The 16707-nt window shown below is 43.6% G+C and overlaps 1 protein-coding gene across 1 annotated transcript in view; it reads left to right on the forward strand.

Annotated features, from left to right (window-relative positions):
* Positions 1–16707, forward strand: part of LOC114895550 (25-hydroxycholesterol 7-alpha-hydroxylase) — a 647364-nt gene that overhangs the window by 169938 nt on the left and 460719 nt on the right. The window lies entirely within an intron of this gene.

The raw sequence follows: 16707 nt of genomic DNA on the forward strand, positions 1-16707 counted from the left end.
AAGGCTTGGTCCAGGGATCTCGAAGTTGCTGGGGGAAGTCGTACCAAGGTTAAGATGTTTTTCTGACCAACCTCGAATCCCTCCATTGGCAATTGAGCAAGTTTAGGGTCAGAGAAGAGTTTGTGTTATGTATCTGGATTTTTTCCAGAGCTGATGGTAGGACTCAGGGGTGAGAAGTAAACTGGTAGCCTCAATGTGGCTTCAGGTCAGCAAGGGAAGATACTACAAGAGACAGTGGTATAACTAAGCATCATTTAGAAGGTAAGAGAGGTCCAGGATCTTAGTGTTTCCATGTGAGATAAGTGAAGAGTCCCACTGCCCTGGGGGAGCAGTGGCCCCTGGCCACAGATAACCTGCATGTAGGAATGAGTCAGGTACCATCCATGTGAGGGAGATGCAGTGGGGAAGTGGAACAAAAATCAGAAACCTGTTTTCTACCCCAGAGGGGCTTACAGCTAATGACTGTGAAGTCTTATAGTGTATCTGGGGATTGTGTCTATCAAAAGGATGGAGGGAAAATTGAAGTGAGTCCGGAGTGGAACAACAGATGTGGGCAAAGAAACAGAGGGCTTAATCTAAAAGGGAAAAAGGTAAAGAAGTATAAAAAAAAAAAATCATTCCTTCTAATGTAATGGCAAAGGATGGAATATAACTTCTTACAGACCTAGAGGTACTATCATGAGAAGGACAGGTGGGTAATTAATTGCCGTGTAACGGGGTGAACTAGAAGCAAGGAGATAAATGGCATTGGACTCTTGAAATTTCTCCGTTTTGAAACGTTCTCAAAAGGACACTGAGGAATACAATGCAGACGGTTGGGGAGGACATTCATGGTAGGTTTGTTGAATGAATCACCATTCTTCCTTCCGTCCACTGCATTTGAAGTCAGATTTGTCTTACACGCAACTCAGGATACAGGTAGAAAGTGTGCGGTCCACTGCTGTGTGACCATCGTAGACTCTGCTTCTCCGGGCTCTTGTTTCCCACGCATTCTCCCATTTTTTCAGGGAGCAGGGTGTTTTCAGCTCTGTTTCAACCCCTCATGACTTTCACAGTCTCAGAGAAAATAGAGAGCATATGCGCGAGTTTCTTCGTGGCCACAGGGAACGAGCATTTTCTACATGAGAAGAGGAAGAAGAAGCGTGATCTAGAGCAGGGTTCTTCTGGATGCCACGGGTATTTCAGGTGGTGGTTACATTCATTTGTTGATTGGATTTTAACATCAAGATCCTCCTGGAAATAAGGAAGATCACACACCAGCAGCTTCAAAACCCAGGCACAGCTTGGGGGCCTTCCCAAGCTGGAGCCATGTGGGTGTTGGACGTTCACCTAGAGTCCAGCCCGGCCCTGGGGTCCGGGTTTTTTCCTCTACACATCAGCAGGGCTGTGGCTCTATCCAGAGCACGTTCTGTGGACCCTGCTCTCCTAGCCTGATCCTTTGCTTCTGCTTAACTAAGATCCTGCTCAGTGCTTTTTTCATGTCTTGAGTTCAGACCACCCCCAAAGAGCCCAAGTGGGTCCAGCCCATCATCCCTGCTTGCAGAGCTGTCACGACAGAAACTTTCTGGCTGCTGGGCCGCTGGGTGACAGAACCCTGGGAGCTCTTTGGTCCCTTCCTATCAGGGTCATGTGGCACCAGCAAAGCAGGTCATGGAGCAGGAACTCCTGAGAAAAGCCTCTGGGGGGATGTTATGGGCTGGATCCTATCCCCTCAAATTCATATGTTGAGAACCTAACTTCTGGTACCTCAGAACGTGACTCTATTTGGAGACAGGACCTTTAAAAAGGTAATGAAGGGGGCTTCCCTGGTGGTGCAGTGGTTGAGAATCTGCCTGCTAATGCAGGGGACACGGGTTCGAGCCCTGGTCTGGGAGGATCCCCCATGCCGCGGAGTGGCTGGGCCTGTGAGCCACAACTGCTGAGCCTGTGCGTCTGGAGCCTGTGCTCCGCAACAAGAGAGGCCGCGATAGTGAGAGGCCCGCACACCGCGATGAAGAGTGGCCCCCGCTTGCCACAACTAGAGAAAGCCCTCGCACAGAAACGAAGACCCAACACAGCAAAAATAAATAAATTAATTAATAAACTCCTACCCCCAACATCTTCTTTAAAAAAAAAAAAGGTAATGAAGGTAAAATGAGGTCATTAGGGTGGGTCCTAACCCAGTATGACTGAGGTCCTTATAAGAAGAGGAAATGTGGACACAGACGTGCACAGAAGAAAGACCACGTGAAGACACAGGGAGCAGATGTCCATCTGCAAGCCAAGGAAAGAGGCCTCAGAAGAAACCAACCCTGCTGACACCTTAGTCTCAGACTTCCAGCCTCCAGAATTGTGAGAAAATAAATTTCTGGGGGGTCCTTTGTTAAGGCAGCCTTAGTGAGCTTATAGGGTGCCAGGCAGTTTGAGGCAGAACGATGTTGTGAAAGAGCTTTGAATGGAAAGTTTTGCCATAAGGTGTTTACGGTGATTCTCCTGCCGGGAGACCTTAGGCAAGTGTCCTCATGTCTCGAGTCCTCAGTTTCCCCATCTGTAAAATAATTAGATGAGTTCACACCTGTGACATGCAAGCCTCCTAAATGACCCCATCTGAGGTCTCCTCTGTCCTGCTTCTAGAAGTTCGTCTGAAATGCGAAGGCAAAAGCTCTGGGGAGGACGGACCTCTGGGGAATTCATTCACTGCTCACTCACCATCCTGTCGTGGCCCACACTTTCCTTTCCATAGCAACTTTCCTATTTATGCCTACGTTCCCCTGGAACTAGGGGAATACCTGCCCTGAGACATAATTAGCCTAATTCCCCCACTGGCAGGAGGGTAACTGCAGGCGGGTGATGCTGTGCTGGTGTGACTGACCGAATTCGAAAATAACACTCGGTCATGGGCTCTAGCCTCTCAGACAGGGCAGGACCAGGTGACCCCCGTTCCTCCTTCTCTGTCCTCCTTTCCCATCCTTACGTAGCCTGGGGGCTGGAAAGAGCCTGCTTTGCATGGTTCGGGAGGGCTGTCTGACCTCCTTGCTGGCTACAGGGGCACACTAACAGACGGCTCACCTCCGGGGGCCCTCGCTCCACCTTCTGTGAGCCGGTGACTAGGACGGGTAAAATGCCGGCGTGGAGGAAGGCGCTACCTACGGGTTCGAGGCTGAAAGGGAGAGTTTTATTCTTTTTTATTTAATTAGTTAATTTTGCAGCAATTAATTATTTTACAGTAGGTCCTTGTTGGTTATTTATTTTAAATATAGCAGTGTGTACGTGTCAGTTCCAAACTCCCAGTCTAAGAGAGTTTTTTTTTCTTTTTTGCGGTACGCAGGCCTCTCACTGTTGTGGCCTCTCCCGTTGCGGAGCACAGGCTCCGGACGCGCAGGCTCAGCGGCCATGGCTCACGGGCCCAGCCGCTCCACGGCATGTGGGATCTTCCTGGACCAGGGCACGAACCCGTGTCCCCTGCATCGGCAGGCGGACTGTCAACCACTGCGCCACCAGGGAAGCCCTAAGAGAGTTTTATTCTTATGCTGGGCTTTTCCTGTTGTTCCTTGTCTCTGTCACCCTGAGGTCCTGGCTCCGGGGGCTGGATGATGGTCCCTTCCACTCATAGGCGTCATTAGATGGTTGTTGCTGCCGTTGCTGCTCTGTGGGGAGAAGCAGGAAGGACGTTCCCTGACTCTGCCTTCTAGGAGGGTTTTAAGGGTTGAACTGTGCCCCCCCAACCCCATTCATATGTTTAAGTTTTCACTCCCCACTACCTCAGATTGTGACCTTATTTGGAAATAGGGTCATTCCAGATGTGATTAGTTAAAATGAGGTCATACTGGAGTAGGATGGGCCCCTAATCTAATATGACTGATGTCCTTATGAAAAGAACACCTGTGAAGAGAAAAAGACATGTACAGAAGGAAAATGATGTGGAGACACAAGAAGAACACCATCTGCAAAGAATGTCAAGGATGGCTAGCAAACTCCCAGAACAGACTCTCCCTCACAGCCCTCAGAAGGCACCAACCCTGCCGCCATCTTGATTTTGCAATTCTAGGCTCCAGAACTGGGAGACAATACATTTCTATTGGTTAAGCCACCAAGTGTGTGGTACTTTGCTATGGCAGCCCTAGCAAATGAACACAGAGGGAGTCCTTGGGACATACACTCTCCCCAGAACTCGTGATAGTTTTGTCATACACTTTTACGTTACAGCCTTTCTGTCCCAGTTCTAAAAATAGGTCTTTTGAGGAGAGTATACACAAGTGCTTCATTAGGTTGATTGGCTGAAAATAACTGGGTGTGGCCCAGTCCCTGCTGCTCCACAGCTGTCTCCAGTCCTACCCTGAGCCACCTCGTGTGTATCATGCCCCTCTCCAAGTCCCTGCCGCCCTCTGGAGATGCAGAGTGTCCTATTCACTTACATGCCCTGAGCACTCAGGTGCTGGTGCAAGTTAAGTCGTATTGTCCAATTTCTCGTCTCTGGGAGTTTCGCAGAGGCTTCAACTTCTCTGGAAAGCCTTTCCTTACTCCCTGTCCACATTGATCTGGGCTAAATACCCGTCCTACACGCTCTCCTAGAACGTTAAACTTTTCCTCTCACAGCAGTCACTACACTGCCCCTTAATTGCTTGCGTACTCATCTACCTCTTCTTCTGGATTTTGAGTCCAGAAACTGTGTTTTGATCACTTTTGTGTCTCCAGAGCTGAGTAGAGTATCGGACAGCTAGTCCACTCGCGATTAGTATTTGTTGAGTGAATGAACCAATGAACGACTAAGTTATGTTCAGCTCTGAACCCAAAAGCTGCACCAGCGCCGGGAGAGGATGTGGCTCATTAAGTAACGCTGCTTTCTGGTGCCTGAAGAACTCAAAACAGCTTTGATTCAAAATGTTGGCAAAATAGACTGCCTCCACTATTTTGACTTTTTCAGAAATGAATTGATGAGGTAATACATTTTGAAGCAATGCCACAGAAATATACCATGCTGTGCTTTTGAAACTGAAGTACGACAACGAGGGGGTGCTTTGGGCTTATGTCCTTGTCAGAGTTTAAAGGAATTTATTTACTGCTCTCAACTTATAACTGCAGATCCAGAACTGGCCTTCCTCTTTGAATGCTTTTTTTTTTTTTTTTTTTAAGTCTTTATTGAACTTGTTACAATATTGCTTCTGTTTTATGTTTTGGTTTTTTGGCCACGCGGCATGTGGGATCTTAGCTCCCTGACCAGGGATTGAACCCGCATTGGAAGGCATTGGAAGGTGAAGTCTTAACCACTGGACCTTCAGGGAAGTACCTGGCCTTCCTCTTTGGAGATTGGTTTCTCTTCCCTCATAGGTGAAGGAAGAGAGTTGGCACATGAAAATATGTAACCTGCTAGAAGGAAGCAGCCTGCCAGGCCATCCGTGGCTATTGTAACAGTCCTCCAATATTTATGAATATTTCCTAAAATGATCTGAATACTTGATTGTGAAGCTTGAGTGTAGAGTCTCCGGAGTTCTAGAGCACCTAAACTACAACCACCCTTGTGGAGAGGCCCAGTTGCAAACAATGACCTGAATTTCCTGGGTGCAAGTATTAATGTATGCAGCTCTGCAAAGTTAATTTCAGTCACCCAGTGAACATGTGGCATGATATATTCCAGGCCAGGCTGGCTTTTGCTCTGTAGTCTTGCATTGTTCATGTGTTTCCTACCTTTGCACATTTAATTGCATATATAAATATAACTGCACTTTAAAAAATCTCCCCCTAGGGGATAAGGCAGGGAGGGCAGTGTGGGGGGGTTGTGCCTCCATTTCGTCCTCCTCCATCTGGGGAGGCTTCGCTGACTGATAATATAGTAGCATCCTTTCTGCCACATCTGAACGCTGTCTCAGAGTTTCCTACTTAGAACTTTTGGCAGTCAATGTCCATCACAAGAGATCAAAGCCTCCACCTCTGAGCTCAGGTATTATTACACCTCATTAAATAAAATAAATCAATAAAGTAAAAGAAAATCATTTTATTTGCAGCTCATCATTTAAAATAGGTCACTAGGGGACTTCCCTGGCGGTCCAGTGGTTAAAACTTCGCCTTAGAATGCGGGGGGTGTGGGTTCTATCCCTGCTCAAGGAGCTAAGATCCCACATGGCTCAAGGCCAAAAAACCAAAACATGAAACAGAGCAATACTGTAACAAATTCAATAAAGACTTTAAAAATGGTCCAATCAAAAAAAAAATCTTTAAAAATAAAATAGGTCACTAAACTTTTTCTATAGAAGGCCAGACAGTAATATTTTAGGCTTTACAGACACATATGGTCTCCTTTGCATAGTCTTGTTTCTGTTTACATTTTTGCTTTGTTTTTTGGACTTTTAAAAGCAATTACAATTGACCTTTGAACGACATGGGCTTGAATGCGCAGGTCCACTTATACACGGAATTTTTTCAATAGTAAATACTATCGTACCACACGATCCATGGTTGGTTGAATCCGTAGTTGGTTGAATCTTTGGATGCGGGACCAGGGTTCGGGAAGGCCAACTGTCAAGTTATAAGGGGCTTTTCAACTGTGTGGAGGGGCAGTGCCTCTAACCCCTGTGTTGTTCAAGAGTCAACTGTTTTTAAAACTATAAAAACCATTCTGAGCTCCTGAGCCACAGAAATGGACTGTGGGCTATATTTGGCCCAGCAGCCATAGTTTGCTGACTGCTGATGTGAAACATTGTGTTTTTCAAGTATGTGACGATGATCACAGTGTTTACCATTGAAAGCCTTGGTAGATATAAGTCTAAGAAGGGCTGGAGTACCTGTGTCATGTGTAGGATTATATACAATTATGAAATTCTAACATGCATAATTCATGTTACGTTGAATACTGAAAATATAATGCTTCTGTAAATAGGGCATGAATCATAAACTCTTATTGGGTTTTCAAGTTTGCAGCTTAGGAAGTGCATAATTATCCCCAAATCTGACTGCTTGGAAGTAACTTTACAATCTTGTTTTGTCTGAAGCTGTTGCATAGGTGGAATTTGGAAGTCCAGGCAGGGCTTTGCGTGTAGACATCTGTGAATATCCGTTGGCATCAAAAATCATCTCACAGTGGGTGCAAGTTTAAATTGTTGTGGAGAAGTGACTAATGTTCTAGAAAAATCTGTCTGCCCTGAAATATGAGATCTGACTTTGAGCTAAGAGACTTCAGGAATTTGCATTTGCTCCAGGAAACACGTCATTGGTGCTGTCTTCATACAGCCACTCGTTTTTATCTCCTAGTTGCCATGAAACTTGAGAAACTTATTGCACATGGCTGTGTGTCTGCCTCTCATCTGGTATCACTTTCCTTTGTTTTCTGAAGGGAACTTTGGTTCTTCGCTTTTTAATCCGTAGAAACTGGTGATTCCAAACTTAGTGCTGTGTTTCCATGCATGTGTGCCTTTTTCTTTGGTGCCCTTAAATCAAGCCACTCTCGTGGTTACCTGTGGCCAAAGTGAGGACCGAGAGGTGAATAAAAATATATGCCACGTAGAGAGTTATAAAAATGTTAATTAATTTAATTTAAACATAGATTGGCAATATTTCTCCCCTCTGGCTTCTTGCCCGGCAACTCTTCCAGGCCCCAGAGATCCGTGCTGGCTGTTTCCATAAGACATCGGTGCAGATGAAGCATGTGCTGGCGGCTGAGTTCTTCACTTCCATCTGGATGCTTCTGGCATCGGGCAGACATTGTTTCAGCGTGCCGAAGTCACCATGTAAGCTGATCTTTTTAAAAAGTCCCCGCACTAGGTTAGCTGCATGTAGTCCGTGCTCGCTGTTCAGGTTCTTGTCCTCTAGAAACTTACCTTCTAAGACTTCCTGACCCACTCACCCATCACAGGTAATGCCATGGGGAGACGGCTCTTTCATCTTCAGGAACACACTACTGTTTCCCTCAGTGGGATTCATATCCTCAAACATCCTGACAGAGAGGCATTGGGGGAATTCATATATCGAATGACTATGCTTCAGAAGTTAAAGATGATAGAATATTCTCTAATCAAGAAGTTACTATTTAGACGTGATAAGTACTTAATGGTGATGACGTGAGTGATACCGTTGAAGGAAAGGGTTTGGGTCCTTAAAACTAGGCCACCTAAGAATGCCAAAGTCGTAGGATTGAAACAGGGTGGCAGGCAGAGCTCAGGGTCAGCCATCTAACCCCATTCAAAACATGGAGCTCTCACTCTTGAGAGAAATAAACTCATCTGCCGGGAAATAAATAAGTTCAGGGACCCAGCACTAGTACAGGGTCTTGTGTAGTCAGCACTATTTGTTGACTGACTTTATTTATTTATTATTGGAGTATAGTTGCTTTACACTGCTGTGTCAGTTTCTGCTGTACAGAAAAGTGAATCAGCCATGCGTATACATATATCCCCTCTTTTTTGGATTTACTTCCCATTTAGGTCACCACAGAGCACCGAATAGAGTTCCCTGTGCTGTACAGCAGGTTCTCATGAGTTATCTATTTGTTGACTTTAAATAGGTTAGAAGTTGCCTGTTGGCCCCTAGTCAAGAACACAGACCCTAGAATCAGGCGGTCCTGCTTCTCCGTCCAGCTTTCCCTCCTTCCAGCGCTCAGTTCATCTACTCCTTTCATTACACCAAAGAACCAGTTCTCTTCCCATGACCCGGCAAGCCTGTGCGGACATGGCGGGGGAGCTGGGAGACCTGGGTTTTTGCTCTGCATCAGTACCAACTAGGAGTATGGTTTTAAGCCTCAGGGCTTTGGTTTCATCTTCTGTGTGAAGAGGGGATTGAGCTGGACGCCTCCTGGGAGTCCTTCTTTTTTAACATCTTTATTGGAGTATAATTGCTTTACAATGGTGTGTTAGTTTCTCCTTTATAACAAAGTGAATCAGTTATACCTATACGTATATCCCCATATCTCTCCCCTCTTGCATCTCCCTCCCACCCTCCTTATCCCACCCTTCTAGCTGGTCACAAAGCACCGAGCTGATCTCCCTGTGCTATGTGGCTGCTTCCCACTGGCTATCTGTTTTACGTTTGGTAGTGTATATATGTCCATGCCACTCTCTCACTTTGTCCCAGCTTACCCTTCCCCCTCCCCATGTCCTCAAGTCCATTCCCTAGTAGGTCTGCATCTTTATTCCCATCTTGCCCCTAGGTTCTTCAGAACCATTTTTTGTTTTTTTAGATTCCATATATATGTGTTAGCATATGGTATTTGTTTTTCTCTTTCTGACTTACTTCACTCTGTATGACAGACTCTAGGTCCATCCACCTCACTACAAATAACTCAATTTCGTTTCTTTTTATGGCTGAGTAATATTCCATTGTATATATGAGCCACATCTTCCTTACTGGGATTCCTTCTTGATTACATTTCTGTACCATGGGTATGTTGTCAAGGTAGGATGTGCTGAGTTCAATTCTCAGTCTTATTGCCCAAAAAAGTCTATAATGCAGGCAAGTAAGTTTTTAATTTACTGTTTATTGATTTGTGCCCCTCCCCCATCCTTAGATGTATAAGTAAAGCTGGTAGGTTTTTTTTTTTCATTTACCTGCAAAGTGTGCAAGTGTCACTTAGAATGGGACACATGATAATACCAATATAGGGGGCAAGTCTAGTCAACACAGTCAATTCTGATTTTTCACGATAGTTAGGTTCTATAAAATGGCCACAAACATTGAGTTAGTGAATAATGAACCATCACTTTCAGGGGAAATAGAGGGTTAGGTTCTCGCAAGCCTCTGGTTACAACATTTTCATCAACTAATCCTACATAACTTTGTTTTATGTGTGTTTAAAGACACCTTATTTAATATATGTTGTTGATTCACTAGCACTGAACGCAGGGCCAACAGCTCTTTATCACTCATGCCAAGGAACCTTATCTCATGGATTTTCTCTGTAAGGTACATCACAACCTTTTGTGCTTGGAAACACTTAGGCAATGCTTCAGCAGTATGCCTGGGTGCCATTCTAAACAGTGGAATTCCCACCCCAAAGCACAAAAATGTGAAAAATGTGGCACAAAATATACCATGAAAAGGACACTTGAGCAGGAACAAGAAGGCCCAGTGTCACCTTGTTCAATCTCCACAGGGATCGGGCAAGTTAGGAAACTCAAAAAGTTTTCTCTGCTCTGTGAATGTTCGCGAATGACTGTGAAAGGGCCACGAGTTTGGATTTGGGGTTACAAATACATTTCAGCGAATAGGTGAATTTGCAGATACGGAATCTGTGAATAACAAGCATCAGCTCTACGTTATATGAGATTATACCGCGTTTTAACTTAAGGAAACACAATTCTTTACTTTGTTCGAAGTCCATGTGTATTATTATTATTAGTTAGGGTGAGGCCTAATTGCTAAACAAAGAGGATCTACATTTAAAGTGGCTTAAGGAAAACAAAGGTTTATTTTTCTCTCTTATGAGACCGTACAAATGCCCCAAAGTGAGCTGTCCTGGTTGGAGAATAGCTCACCCTCATCCCTGGGTTGCAGATACCACATTTGTGTCCCAGCTCACAGGAAGGGTAAAGAAAAATGAATCCAGGACAAAGGATCCCTTCTTAAGAAAGTGACGTACTGGGAATTCCCGGGCGGTCCAGTGGTTAGGATTACATGCTTCCATGGTAGGGGGCGCTGGGTTCGATCCCTGGTCGGAGAACTAAGATCCCACAAGCCATGTGACCAAAAAAAAAAAGGAAAGTGACATGGATGTCATGTCCATGTGTCATGTCACATGTCACTTCTGCTTACATTCTAATTTACCAAAAGCAGGCTGGGAAATGCGTTTCTCATGGGGAAGTCACATGTCCAGGCAGAAGTGTCAAATGGATTTGGGGGGTCAAATAAATAGCCTCAGCAACACTGTATAGAAATAACACTGGACTGTGTCAACTGTCCTCAATGATCTCATTCATTCGAGAGCCACGAATCAGCAATAACAGTACAGCAGTGAAACTGACAGACTGAATGCCATGCTGATCCATTCTTGCACCTTGCTTTGGATTTTTAAATCCAAGAAGCCTCCGCTAAGCATCTGACATGATAATTATGTTTATAATAAGTCCTTGATCAAACATCAAAACAGCAGCTCTACCTGGCGGTGTTTAGCTCAGATACGCTGTCTCTTAAATAGTTAATAGCAAACTGCTGTTCCCTACATTTAACATAACAAATTCATGTGTCAGGCACGTTATCTGAAGAGAGTATTATCAGATGCCGGAACAATGAGCATGGAGGAAGAAGAGGCCCAGGTGGAGAGGAGACGGATGCTCTGGAGATGCAAAGAGGTTAAAAAGTCACCTCCTCAGTGGTGGGGAGGCAGGAGTGGTGGGTGCCCAGACTTCTCAGCCTGGCAGCCCGAAGGCCTCTCACCAGTCTCTTTGGGCCAAACACCTAGGAGAACTTACTGCTCATTTACTATCATTTTTTCGTAGTCAAGGTAGAATATAAGTTCTATAAGACCCTTCAGGGAAGATGGAAATTCCCATGACCAGGAGTTAAGGACCTGGATTCGCCAGACATTGCAGCAAGGATGTACCCTCTCCAAGTCTCAGGTCCTCATGTGCAGGATGGGGTTAGTGACAGCCTCTACCACCTGGGGTTTTGTGAGGATTAACTGAGTTTATTGTGAAGAACTAGTACTACGTCTGGCAGGTGGTAAGTGCTTTTTAAGTGTTAAAATGGGAAAATGGTGCTAAACAGATGACAGATAATTTCACACTTCTGGGTTGGACATTGCCCTGGCTCCAGTAGTGAACATGCTCATCTCTGGCTATATGAGTAATTCATCCTGTCCAATTAGAATAAGTCTCGGAGTTTTTCATGGGACACTAGTAAACAGGCTTCTTCTATTTTGCTGTACTTGAATCTGGGAGGGCAGGAAAGTAAAGAAGTAGGAGTCATTTTGCATTGAAAAGTTTAGAACTTGCCGGAGAATAATGCCCAAAACTCAGAGGAAAAGAACTAAGCCGAGAGGTCAAGTTCTCATGACTCCTTTGGGCAGCTGAATTCAGCCATGTCTGAAGCTAATGCTGTTACCTGACTTATCAATCTTATGAACCAGTAAATCGCCTCTTTGCATAAGCCATTCGGGTTAGATTTTCTGCCACTTGTAACTGAAGACCAGCTAGAAGATCATGGTAATAGGCCAGTTTCTGTTCCACAGGTGTTTATTATTGGGATACAGTAATTAAGACAACATAGATCCTGATCCTTAAGATCTCATTAACTAGACACATTCACAACTAACTATAATCCCAGCAAAAGAAAATCATCCTTGATGTCTTAATTTTAGCCCAAATGAATTTAAGCCTGACCGGTCTTGAATGTGTCAGAAAATCCAAAGGTGGGACACCCTTGGACCCACACGGCAGAGAGCAAATAGACTTGTCTCTGTTGTCCCAGAGGTTCCATGGTTCCTCTGAAAAGTGACCCACCATAAACAATGGTGAAAGTGAAGTGGAATAGAGGTATAGATTCAAAAATCTGGCCATGAATAGTATTTTTCAAAAGCAGCTGATTCCAGAAAAAGGAAATTCTTCAAACCCAAAGCTTTGTTACTGCACTTTTCCCTCCTTTGCTCTTTTACACCCTCAACAAAATGTTTTAGTGGAAGCATAGGCAGATTGACCATCATGGGTTCAGAAGATGTCATGGGGAAATGGTAATCTTATCTTGAAGGTACAATAAAGATTCAGTCTTTCTCATCCTCTTGCAGCTCTTTAAGTGGAGGGATATCTTTTGTTGCTGTGTATGCATGTATACATATGATTATATGTACAGTTGGCTCGTGAACACGACCTTGAACTACACAGGTCCACTTATATGCATATTTTTTTTCAATAAATATGTACTGCAGTGCTACACGATCCCCAGTTGGTTGAATCTGCAGATGAAGAACTGTGGATATCGAGGGCCAGCTGTAAAATTATACCGGGATTTTCAACTGTGGAGGGTCAGAACCGTTAACTGTATATATGTCTATTCTTACTGTTGAAGTGAGTGGCAATAGTGCTGGACACCTGGCCTTGCTTGGTAGCTTTTTGAAAAATATGTGCTCATAGTACTGTCTGGTAGGCCATACTCACTGGAGATGTGAGCTCCAGAAGAAAAAGAAGATTTGGTAAAGCTCCATTCACAGATGACTTACCCTGGAAGGTTGTTTCTCTATGGGCAGTGCTTATCTTAATCAAAGAAGAAAACATTTGGGCAAACTCATTCATAACTATGACTCAATATTATTAAATGTCATTCCATGGAATAGATTGAATCCAAAGGGAGATTTTAATTAAGGAGCCAGTGTTACACTTAACTAATTGCTTGCTTCTCTTCTTCCATGAGCAGATTTCTTGTCATTGTGGAAAATGTCTCTATCACTGCCTTTCTCTCTCCATATGACTGCCTCTAAGTCATACTGTCCATGGACTTCGATAGGGAGAGCCTGGTGTTAAGGAGGCTGGTTAGAGCAACGGCCTTTCTGCTCCAGGTACCACGTATGGGAGGGCTTCCCTCACAACCAACTGATTCTTCTCTAAACACTGGGAAATGTCCTGACTGTCTCGGGTAGGAATTACGATGATGATTTGGAGGTGTATCTTTTTTTCTGGGCAACAGTAGAGTCATATTTCTTTTATTTCCCCAATTTTCATGCAATCTCTTTCATCGGTTCATATTAGCAGGAAGTTCATTTTCTGCTTCTTGTGGTTTTCCTTGACTCTGAGTTATCCAAGAGCTCTAGACATCTACTAGTCTCAAGAGGTGACTTGTGCTTCCAAATATGGGGCAAGGAGAACACTGGAAATTCTTTTCAGTCCACCAGTGGGTTCAGGTTCTAGATGGCTCTTAAGTTTAGGCCGCTGAAAGCTGATGCTGCCCGGTTTAGTCTCTTCTTTTTTAGAAGAGACCATCCACTTCTTTTTCAGGTTTTCATGGTTAAAGGTCTTAATTTACGCTTTATATGCTCTGCCATCATTCCCAAAGTACAAACATCATACTACTGTATGGCAACTACCTTTCTGCTAATGAACTTCTAGGCTTCCGCTTTGATTCTAGGTTCCCAGTCTAGACTCCTTGGAATGTTCCTTTTTGGGAAACCAAGGGGTTTCCTTTCCTACCAGCAAAACTCAGCTAGAAACTCATCAGAGAAGTATCATGTGATTGACTCTAAAAATGGAAGATATCAACATTTTAATCTCTTTCCCCCCCAGAAGACTGCTTGATCTTTATATAAACGTACCTGCTGCCTTGTATCCAGCTCTGTCTACTAAGGAGCATGAGGGACAGTCTGACAAGCTACAAGGAGTCCCATTTAACTTTTCTTCCAGGGGTATGGGTGACCTCATACTTTACAGGTGTTCAACCAAGGGAGGCCATTCCTCTCTACAGACAAGTTGAAGGGAATCAGCTCCAAGGTGACTGTATGCTTTTGCGAAGGATTAGCATTGATTGGTAGCTTCTTTCCCAGAGAGTGTTTTTCCTCACCAGGCACTGCATTAAAATATAGTTTCTAAAATGGTATGTGTCGATTTTCATACAAATTGTTGTCCACATTGGGATAGTTTTGAGTGAGAAAGGGGAAATTATTTAATAATTACACTGGACAACAGGTCTAAACCAAGACTATTAGAGGCACATAGAGATGTCTGGTGATCCTGTGTGTAGACCTACATCTTACCTGAGTGATGAAGGGTATGTGTTGAGGGTGATGCAGGATTAGCTCCTTCATAGCCTTCTCTGTGCAACAGCCCCAAAATACCACAGAATTCAAAAGACTTGCAAAACGTTTAATGGGTAAAAAGTACCAACAAAAGTGATTTTGTTAATCCAGAATCCTGAGGATAAATATACTGACAGAAGATACTGATTTGGCTGTCAAGGTGCTTGAGCAGATTTGGAATCATTATACTCATTAAAAAAAAAAATTATTTATTTATTTATTTTTGGCTGTGTTGGGTCTTCGTTGCGGTGCGCAGGCTTCTCATTGTCGTGGCTTCTCCTGTTGCAGAGCACGGGCTCTAGGTGCACGGGCTTCAGTAGTTGTGGCTCGCGGGCTCTAGAGCGCAGGCTCAGTAGTTGTGGCGCACAGGCTTAGTTGCTCTGTGGCATGTGGGATCTTTCCGGGTCAGGGCTCAAACCCATGTCCCCTGCGTTGGCAGGTGGATCCTTAACCACTGCGCCTCCAGGGAGGCCCTATTCATTGGTTTTGAACTAAGTTGTCCTTTTCTTTTTTTCCTCTTAGATAAGAAATTAATAAACAGTAAGGGTCAATATGTTCAAATAAATAAACTTCCCAGTTTGCTGAAAACAGGACCTAGTTTTTAACTTAGTGTGTGTTGTGTTAATTTTCTATCATCGAATATGGCTGGACTTGAACAAGGCATGATATGTCTTCTTGTGTTGCCGTTTTAAGCTCTACTTCAAAGGCTTTGTTTCATTCAGTGTCAAATTCTGTGAGCTTCTTCATCAAAAATCTTGTATACTCTTTAGCTGTTTCAATAATCTAGGCATCTATTTAATGAACAACATCAAGAACTTAGAAAATATATGCAAGTTAAAAAAGAATGAGAGGTTTAGCCAAGACATGTTTAGAACACGTTAGAAACGTTTCTTTCACAAGTTTGTTTCAATGCTGCCCCTCAAGTCTATAGACACAGGCTCATGTGCTATGCTGATGAACTTCAGTAGGAACAGTAGATGCCCATGAAGATGACAGTCAGAAGACTGTGTCATGTGCTTCTCATTAGATGTCATAAAGCATAAACTATTTGCGAGTTTAACCATTTTTTTTTTTTTCAAAAGAGAGCATTGCCTTGTGGAAAGAGTTCTCAATTTAGAATCGGGAGACCCAATAAAAGTAGTTTCAAGTCTGGACCTTCCCCTTTTCATTTTTGTGCTGCTTCTTCAAGTTATTTATATGAATTAGGTAAAATAATATCCACCTCAAATTAGAGGTGAGAATTAAATGAAATAACACATATTAAAAAAACCTGGAACATTACAGCACCTCAGAAAAAAGTGCTGTTTTCCTTCATTCATTAAGTACATTTGCAAACAAACACTGAGGGCTAATGATCTCAGGTAGTTTTCCTGTTCTCTGACGTTGAACACCACCACTACAGATGCTCTTTTTCCCTTTTCTTTTCTTTTTTTTCCAATAAGTGCCATCATCAGTCCTCAAATATTTATGAGGATAACTAAGTGTAAATCATTGTGATAGTTGTTGGTTGAACAAAATAATTTGGTCCCTCTCTTCATGGAAGTAAGAGTTAAGTGGGAAAGCAAAGAGTGAGTGAGGAAACAAAGTATATATAATTAAAAATTGTGGAAATTACTGAAAAGGAAAAGAACAGAGCACAATAATAGAGAATAAGGATGAAAACCTCATTTAGGTAGGGTTACAGAAAAGATCTCTCCTTGGAGGTCACATTTAAACTGTGAGAGAAGTGACATTCTGGTAGAGAACTAGAAGGTGAAAGCAAGAGAGCCAAGGTAATGTACGAGTAAACAGATTTTGGGCGTGGGAACACAATATTTACATCTGGAAAAGAACCTGATGATTCAAGGAACTTAGAGCTGGTTGGTGTGCTGCTGCATGATGAGTAAGCAAGGCAGAGGGTAATATGAGAGGGGTTTAGGGTGCAGCAGGAGACAAATTATACAGGGTAGGGGCCATGGAAGGCATATACATGTTATCTAAAGTGCAGTGGGAAGCCACTACAGAGTTTTAAGCAGGAGAGTAATGTA

The sequence above is a fragment of the Monodon monoceros genome, unplaced genomic scaffold, assembly GCF_005190385.1.
Source record: "Monodon monoceros isolate NGI ecotype Baffin Bay Population unplaced genomic scaffold, NGI_Narwhal_1 Super_Scaffold_14, whole genome shotgun sequence".
NCBI lineage: Eukaryota > Metazoa > Chordata > Mammalia > Artiodactyla > Monodontidae > Monodon > Monodon monoceros.